This window comes from Triticum dicoccoides, chromosome 2A, assembly GCF_002162155.2.
Source record: "Triticum dicoccoides isolate Atlit2015 ecotype Zavitan chromosome 2A, WEW_v2.0, whole genome shotgun sequence".
Classification (NCBI taxonomy): Eukaryota; Viridiplantae; Streptophyta; class Magnoliopsida; order Poales; family Poaceae; genus Triticum; species Triticum dicoccoides.
Window position 1 is genome coordinate 299,893,996 of NC_041382.1, and position 10,192 is coordinate 299,904,187.

The following is a 10,192-nucleotide window of genomic DNA, read 5'->3' on the forward strand; positions in this document are numbered from 1 at the left end:
AGGTGCACTTCCCAAGGTTACCAAACAAACGTGCATCACGTAGAGCAATAAAAACAGCACGTAAATGTTCCAAATGTTCTTCCAAAGATCTGCTATAAATCAATATGTCATCAAAGTAAACTACCACAAATCGTCCAATGAAAGCACGTAAAACTTCGTTCATTAATCTCATGAAAGTACTAGGTGCATTAGTTAACCCAAAAGGCATGACTAACCACTCATATAACCCAAACTTAGTTTTGAATGCTGTTTTCCATTCATCTCCCAATTTCATACGAATTTGATGGTATCCACTACGCAAATCAACTTTGGAGAATATTGTAGAGCCACTCAATTCATCAAGCATATCATCTAGCCTAGGAATAGGATGACGATAACGAATAGTAATATTATTAATGCCTCTACAATCAACACACATACGTGATGTACCATCCTTTTTCGGCACTAGAATAATAGGAACAGCACAAGGACTAAGGGATTCGCGTATATAACCTTTGTCGAGAAGCTCTTGTACTTGACGCATAATCTCCTTCGTCTCCTCTGGATTGGTACGGTATGGTGCACGGTTTGGCAGTGAAGCACTGGGAATTAAGTCAATCTGATGCTCAATCCCTCGAATAGGCGGTAATCCCGGTGGCACGTCTTGTGGAAAGACGTCAGCGAACTCCTCCAAAATGTTAGTGACAGCAGGAGGCAAAGAGGAAGGCACGTCCTCGAATGAAAATAATGCCTCTTTGCACACAAAAGCATAGCAAACGGATTTGCTGAAATCTAGCTCATCAATATCAGATTTGGTGGCAAATAAACATGCACTTTTCAATTTAATTTCAGAAGCAACACTAGATGGTTTATTATTAGGCTTCATTTGTTGCTCAAATTCTTTTGCCACAATCTGATTTTCACTCTTATTCGTCTCCTGTTTTGCTTTATTAGCTCTATTAATATCATATTTCAAAATGGAATCAGGAGTCATAGGAAGCAAAGTAATATTTTTATCCTTATGAACAAGAGTATAGTGATTGTTTCTACCATGGTGTACAGAATTTTTATCAAATTGCCATGGTCTACCAAGTAATAAGGAACATGCTTGCATAGGTACCACATCACAATCAACATAATCAGCATATGTAGAGATACTAAAATGCACACGAACAGTACGTGTTACCTTAACCTTGCCGCTGTTGTTGAACCATTGGATGTAGTAAGGATGTGGATGTGGTCTTGTGGTGAGAGAAAGCTTCTCCACCATCTCCATGCTAGCCAAGTTGTTGCAGCTCCCTCCATCTATGATGACGCGCACAGAATGTTCTTTCACAACTCCCTTGGTATGGAACAAATTGTGCCTCTGATTTTGCTCAGCTTGTGTGACCTGCACACTCAAAACACGTTGAGCAACTAAACATTCATACCTGTCAGCGTCTTTAGGAGCCATGTATTGCGTCTCATGATCAAAATCATCTCCACCATGTTCTTCACGTGTAATAAGAGCCAAAGTCTCCTCATCATAGTCACTAGCGGACTCGTATCCACCATCCGCGGTAGCAATCATCACACGCGGAGATTTGCATTCTCTCGCATAATGACCTCCTCCCTTACAACGACGACAAGTAATATCACTTGTGTGCCGTGTTGATGCCATGGAAGAAGCAAAACAAATGTATCCAATTTAGGCAGCATCATATTCTCATGAACATTAGAATCATTACCAAGAAACGAAAGTACCTGGTAATTTACTTGGCGTGCGCGAGCTCTAGTAATTGGTCCAGTATGTATAGCAGCAGGGCCTGTGGGTGTAACAATTGTATTGATGTCCTCATCAGCAGGCCCAGCAGGTGCGCTCTTGGCAGATAATGGTGGTTGTGCCTGTTTTCTTGTATCACGACTGGAGGAGACACCTGATTGAGGTGCTGGTGCAGTTGAAGTAGAAGATGCACGCGGTGTCCATGATGAAGGTCGGCCTGCAGAAAAGTTAGTTCGCGCCAATGCTTGTCGATCCTGCACTTCACGTTCAGCTTTACAAGCAAGATGGAATAAACGAGTGATATTAGTATACTCCTTATAGTCTAGAATGGTCTGAATCTCTCTATTTAATCCACCGAGAAAACGTGCAAGCATAGCTTCATTCTCTTCAACAATACCACATCTAATCATGCCAGTTTGTAATTCCTGATAATATTCTTCTACAGAATTTTTTCCTTGTCTTAAGCGCTGTAATTTCTGAAGCAATTCACGTTGATAATATGGTGGAACCCAACGAGTACACATAGCAGTTTTCAAAGCAGCCCAAGTAGTTGGAATAGGATATAATCTACAATGTTCAGACCACCATACACATGCAAAACTAGTGAAAGCACAAACAGCAGCGGCAACCCGTCTCTCCTCGGGATATCGTAAACATGTAAATCGTTGTTCAGTTTCTAACTCCCAAGTAAGATATATATCAGGAACATATCTACCCTCGAAAGGTGGAATATTCAATTTCAGTTTAGGAAGATGGTCATGATCTCGTACCTGAGGGAAAGCCCTACCTTTGTGATTATTTGCATGTGGACGACCTGGTGGTTGTGGTGCAGGTGGTTGCACGTAGTTCTGATTTTGAGCAACCTCATCCTCGTAATCTCCCACATAATCATCCTCCTCCGCATCAGCAGCAGGAGCCACAGAAGTATCAACAGCAGCACCAACAGTTTGGCCAAACGCAAGAGGAACACGGCTCGCTCGGCGGAGATCTGTTTCGCGACGTGGAGGTAGTCGTTGTTGTTGTTGTTGGAGAGGTGCGTTAGGTGCAGCGGGTGGTGGTGGTGGAAGACGCGCGAGCAATTCATTAAACATGTTATCGAGCTTTGTTTCGAACGTCTTCTCCATGCCATCTATCTTCTCCATGGCCTCTTCAAATCTGTTTAGCACATCTTGCACCTGTCCACTCATCATTTGCTGAAACTTATCATGCAAATCCTTATTCGTCATGTTCTCCCAGTCAGTCTCGTCGGCTTGTGATCCTGGCATGGTTAGCAACAATAGAAACACACAAGAATATGATCCTATAGACTACTAACAAGAGGTGGTGGTGGGTGTCACAAATCTGTCAAGCAAATCTCAAATTCTTACCAGTTCTTACCCAGCAGCAGGCGGTGATCGGCAACCGTTGTAGTCAAAAACTCTCAAAGCTTGGATAGAGCGATTACCAGGGAGAGTCAAACGCACGACGTAGATGTATGTGGAGCTGGGAAGGCTTATAATATGGTAGCAAAAAGGGTCAGCAATAATCAATTCAGAGATGCAAAGTTGAATAAACGCTCAACGACGGTACTGTGCTGATCCTAGGCTAGGCTGTGCTAGAGACGCGAGCCTAGAACACCAACAAAATCACGGCGCGGCACGTAAACAAGGGAAAAGCACACTCTGGATTTTTTTTCGCTCTTTTTTTTTTGCGCTATCTTTTTTTTGCGCTGCTTTTTTTTTGCGAAAAATCACTATAATGGCGAGTGTCTCAAAACTCTTCCTAGGTCAAACTGACAGGATGGGCACGAAATTTTTTCGACCAATTTTTTTTTTCGACTGCCCGGACCCAAAAACTGGAAACGGGTCAAAAAAAACTTCCTATAATGGCACCTGTCTCAAAACACTGAGAAACACCTAAAAATAGGATAGCCAGAAATTTTTTCGAAAAATGCGTTTTCGTAAAATTTTGGGCCTAAACGGAGGAGGCACCTGATTGAGGTGCTGGTGCACTTGAAGTAGAAGATGCACGCGGTGTCCATGATGAAGGTCGGCCTGCAGAAAAGTTAGATCGCGCCAATGCTTGTCGATCCTGCACTTCATGTTCAGCTTTACAAGCAAGATGGAATAAACGAGTGATATTAGTATACTCCTTATAGTCTAGAATGGTCTGAATCTCTCTATTTAATCCACCCAGAAAACGTGCAAGCATAGCTTCATTCTCCTCAACAATACCACATCTAATCATGCCAGTTTGTAATTCCTGATAATATTCTTCTACAGAATTTTTCCCTTGTCTTAAACGCTGCAATTTTTGAAGCAATTCACGTTGATAATATGGTGGAACCCAACGCGTACGCATAGCAGTTTTCAAAGCAGCCCAAGTAGTTGGAATAGGATATAATCTACAATGTTCAGACCACCATACACATGCAAAACTAGTGAAAGCACAAACAGCAGCAGCAACCCGTCTCTCCTCGGGATATTGTAAACATGTAAAACGTTGTTCAGTTTCTAACTCCCAAGTAAGATATATATCAGGAACATATCTACCCTCAAATGGTGGAATATTCAATTTCAGTTTAGGAATATGGACATCATCTCGTACCTGAGGTGGTGGTGCAGGCCTACCATTACGAATATATACCTGAGGTCGACCTGCTGGTGGTGGTGCTGGTGGGTGCACGTAGTTCCGATTTGATCAACCTCATCCTCATTATCGCCCGCATACTCATCATCCTCCTGGGTACCAGCAGCAGTAGTAGCAGGAGCCAAAGAAGCATCAATAACAGGAACAGCAGCACCAGAAGTTTAGCCATCCTCAATAGGAACACGCTTCGCTCGTCCATACTGATTCAGAAGGATGCGTTATTGTTGGTGTTGTAGAGGTGCGATAGGTGCAGCCGGCGGCGGTGCTGGTAAATGCGCGAGCAATTCATTAAACTTGCTATCAAGCTTTGTTTCGAACGTCTTCTCCATGCCATCTATCTTCTCCATGGCCTCGTCAAATCTGTTTAGCACATCTTGCACCTGTCCACTCATCATTTGCTGAAATTTATCATGTAGCTGTTTGTTCGTCAGGTTCTCCCAATCAGTCTCATCGGCTTGTGATCCTACCATGGTTAGCAGCAAATAGAAACACACAAGAATATGATCCTACAGACTACTAAGAAGTGGTGGTGGTGTATCACAACCCGTCAAGCAAATCTCAAATTCTTACCAGTTCTTACCCAGCAGCAGGTGGTGATCGGCAACCGTTGTAGTCAAAACTCTCAAAGCTTGGATAGAGCGATTACTAGGGAGAGTCAAACGCACAACATAGATGTATGTGGAACTGGGAAGGCTTATAATATGGTAGCAAAAGGGGTCAGCAAAAATCAATTCAAAGATGCAAAGTTGAATAAACGCTCAACGACGGTACTGTGCTGGTCCTAGGCTAGACCGTGCTAGAGACGCGAGCCTAGAACACTAACAAAATCACGGCGCTGCACGTAAACAAGGGAAAAGCACACTCTGGAATTTTTTTTTCGCTCTTTTTTTTGCGCTGCTTTTTTTTTGCGAAAAATCACTATAATGGCGAGTGTCTCAAAACTCTTCCTAGGTCAAACTGACAGGATGGGCACAAAATTTTTTCGACCAATTTTTTTTTCATTTTTTCGACTGCTCGGACACAAAAACTGGAAACGGGTCAAAAAAACTTCCTATAATGGCACCTGTCTCAAAACACTCAGAAACACCTAAAAATAGGATAGCCAGATTTTTTTTTGAAAAATGTGTTTTCGAAAATTTTTGGGCCTAAATGGAGGGTGGTTTCCGGACACTTTTTTTTTCTGAAACCTACTCCGGCAAGGAAACACGAATCGGAAACTAGATGGATCTTGAAAACACACCTAATATGCAAGGAACTCGGATTGGTGGTGGATATATGGTGGTGGTATATGGCAGCGGTGGTGGTATATGGCAGCGGTGGTAATATATGGATATGGATCGGTGGTGGTATATGGATACGGATTGGTGGTGGTATATGGATACGGATTCGGAGCGGTGGTGGTAGGTGACAGGGGCGATGATGATGGTGCGGTGGCGGCGTGACAACTTATGACCAGAACTCGAAACTCTAAAAGACTAACGGTAAGACCAGCAACTAGACACGACGATGCAACCGCAAATTCAACAAAGCAAAACCCTAAAAAGATTATGCAAAGGCTCAGATTGGTTCGGATATGATGAACTAACCCTAATTTTTTTTTGGCTTTTTCGTGGACTGTAGGTATGAAGAACAGACTCGATCTAAACTACGAAGAACTGTAAAATCTCACCGAGCAACCTAGAAATCTGATATTTGTTGATAGAGGCCAAGGTGTCCCGTCTTTCGATGAGATGATGGATATCGCTTTGGTGGCAGTCGACTTTGACGATCTGACTACGAACGTGCGAGGACGTCGCGCCTTAGCAATCGCTAAACCAACTCCGAGAGGTTATTGACCACGCCGGAGCACGATCAACCTGACCACGAGGGTCTGTTTCCTGCAACCAAATGAAGAACAAGCAAGAAACTGAGATTGCAATCTGGATATTGCGAATATAAGATGAAAGCTTTATTGATCAAGGTGGGGTTCTGTGACGCCTTTGTCTGGTCGTTGAACACAAACGAAGCACACGAAGTTGCAGCTATGGCGAACTTTTAATCTAAACAAAACCCAAAGTCTAAACGATACCCTAAGGGTTGTATATATGGAGGAAGAGGGGGGAATTTCGTGGTCCTTGGGGGAGGGGTCCGAAATCAACCCTATCTCTTGTTTCCCCACACATACGGACTCTAAAAATAGCCTATACTTATGTATTTCGAAATTACATGGGCCTGGCCCAATAATAAGGTGACGCAGCACCTAAAATAGCCTCAGGACGAAATTTATGAAGTGGCATCTTGTATATTTCGTCCAAGGCTTCATGCACCCATTATGGTGGCTTCAAAGTCCTGAAATCATCACTTGTAACTCCGTTCTTGTTCCCCTTGGGCATGCCATCATCTCCATGCTTGTTCTTGCTCCAATGTTCATCCTTCTCCAAGCTAGGCCCTTCATTTGTAAGCAAAACAAATGTATCCAATTTAAGCAGCATCATATTCTCATGAACATTAGAATCATTACCAAGAAACGAAAGTACCTGGTAATTTAGTTGGCGTGCACGAGCTCTAGTAATTGGTCCAGTATGTATAGCAGCAGGGGCTATGGGTGTAACAATTGTATTGATGTCCTCATCATCCTCCCCTTCTTGAAATAAAGTCTTCCTCGACGGAAGTTCATCTTCCTCACCCAAATAAGGCTTCAAATCTGCAATGTTAAAAGTGGGACTAACCCCAAAATCTGCAGGTAGCTCAAGTTTATATACATTATCATTTATTTTCTCTAACACCTTAAAGGGACCATCCGCACGTGGCATTAACTTTGATTTGCGCAAATCAGGAAATCTATCCTTACGCAAATGTAACCAAACAAGATCTCCAGGTGCAAACACAACATGTTTTCTACCCTTATCTCCAGCAAGTTTATATTTAGCATTCATACGCTCAATGTTTTCCTAGGTTAACTCATGCATTTTTAAAATCAATTCAGCACGTTGTTTAGCATCAAAATTAACCTTCTCCGAAGATGGAAGAGGCAACAAATCAATAGGTGCACGAGGTAGGAAACCATACACAACTTCAAAAGGGCACATCTTAGTAGTAGAATGCAATGAACGATTATAAGCAAATTCAATATGAGGCAAGCATTCCTCCCACATTTTCTTATTATTCTTCAAAACAGCCCTAAGCATAGTAGACAACGTTCTATTGACTACTTCAGTTTGTCCATCAGTTTGGGGGTGACAAGTAGTACTAAAAAGCAGTTTAGTCCCCAACTTAGCCCATAAACATCTCCAAAAGTGGCTCAGAAATTTAGTATCACGATCTGAAACAATAGTATTTGGCACACCATGCAAGCGAATAATTTCACGAAAGAACAAATCAGCAACATTAACAGCATCATCGCTTTTATGACATGGTATAGAGTGTGCCATTTTCGAGAATCTATCCACGACAACAAATATGCTATCCCTCCCCTTCTTTGTTCGAGGTAAACCTAAAACAAAGTCCATAGATATATCCTCCCAAGGAACACTAGGTACAGGCAAAGGCATATATAAACCATGAGGATTGAGTCGTGACTTAGCTTTTTGACATGTAGTGCAGCAAGCAATAAAATGCTCAAAATCCCGTCTCATCTTTGGCCAAAAGAAATGTGTAGCAAGTACGTCCTCCGTCTTCTTCATGCCAAAGTGTCCCATTAATCCTCCTCCATGCGCCTCCTGCAACAACAAAAGACGAACGGAGCTAGCAGGAATGCATAGCTTGTTAGCACGAAACACAAATCCATCGTTAACGACGAACTTGTTCCACATTCTCCCTTCTTTACAATTCTGCATTACATCTTTAAAATCAGCATCATGCACATATTGATCTTGATGGTCTCCAAACCAAATATTTTGAAGTCAATTTTTGAAAGCATAGTGATAGAGGCAAAGGTGTCCCGTCTTTCGATGAGATGATGGATATCGCTTTGGTGGAAGTCGACTTTGACGATCCGACTACGAACGTGCGAGGACGTCGCGCCTTAGCAATCGCTAAACCAACTCCGAGAGGTTATTGACCACGCTGGAGCACGATCAACCTGACCACGAGGGTCCATTTCCTCCGAGCAAACGAAGAACAAGCAACAAACTGAGATTGCAATCTGGATATTGCGAATATAAGATGAAAGCTTTATTGATCAAGGTGGGGTTCTGTGACGCCTTTGTCTGGTCGTTGAACACAAACGAAGTATGCGAAGTTGCAGCTATGGCGAACTTTTAATCGAAACAAAACCCAAAGTCTAAACGGTGCCCTAAGGGCTGTATATATGGAGGAAGAGAGGGGAATTTCGTGGCCCTTGGTGGAGGGGTCCGAAATCAACCCTATCTCTTGTTTCCCCACACATACGGACTCTAAAAATAGCCTATACTTATGTATTTCGAAATTACATGGGCCTGGCCCAATAAAAAGGTGACGCAGCACCTATAATAGCCTCGGGACGATATTTATGAAGTGGCATCTTGTATATTTCGTCCAAGGCTTCATGCACCCATTATGGTGGCTTCAAAGTCCTGAAATCATCACTTGTAACTCCGTTCTTGTTCCCCTTGCGCATGGCATCATCTCCATGCTTGTTCTTGCTCCAATGTTCATCCTTCTCCAAGCTAGGCCCTTCATTTGTAAGCAAAACAAATGTATCCAATTTAAGCAGCATCATATTCTCATGAACATTAGAATCATTACCAAGAAACGAAAGTACCTGATAATTTAATTGGCGTGCGCGAGCTCTAGTAATTGGTCCCGTATATGTAGCAGTAGGTGTTGTGGGTGTAACAATGGTATTGATGTCCTCATCATCCTCCCCTTCTTGAAATGAAGTCGTCCTCGACGGAAGCTCATCTTCCTCACCCAAATAAGGCTTCAAATTTGCAATGTTAAAAGTGGGACTAACCCCAAAATCTGCAGGCAGCTCAAGTTTATATGCATTATCATTTATTTTCTCTAACACCTTAAAGGGACCATCAGCACGTGGCATTAGCTTTGATTTGCGCAAATCAGGAAATCTAACCTTATGCAAATGTAACCAAACAAGATCTCCAGGTGCAAACACAACATGTTTTCTACCCTTATCTCCAGCAAGTTTATATTTAGCATTCATACGCTCAATGTTTTCCTTAGTTAACTCATGCATTTTTAAAATCAATTCAACACGTTGTTTAGCATCAAAATTAACCTTCTCCGAAGATGGAAGAAGCAACAAATCAATAGGTGCACGAGGTAGGAAACCATACACAACTTCAAAAGGGCACATCTTAGTAGTAGAATGCAATGAACGATTATAAGCAAATTCAATATGAGGCAAGCATTCCTCCCACATTTTCTTATTATTCTTCAAAACAGCCCGAAGCATAGTAGACAATATTCTATTGACTACTTCAGTTTGTCCATCAGTTTGGGGCTGACAAGTAGTACTAAAAAGCAGTTTAGTCCCCAACTTGGCCCATAAACATCTCCAAAAGTGGCTAAGAAATTTAGTATCACGATCTGAAACAATAGTATTTGGCACACCATGCAAGCGAATAATTTCATGAAAGAACAAATCAGCAACATTAACAACATCATCGCTTTTATGACATGGTATAAAGTGTGCCATTTTCGAGAATCTATCCACGACAACAAATATGCTATCCCTCCCCTTCTTTGTTCGAGGTAAACCTAAAACAAAGTCCATAGATATATCCTCCCAAGGAACTCTAGGTACAGGCAAAGGCATATATAAACCATGAGGATTGAGTTGTGACTTAGCTTTTTGACATGTAGTGCAGCGAGCAATAAAACGCTCAACATCCCGTCTCATCTTTG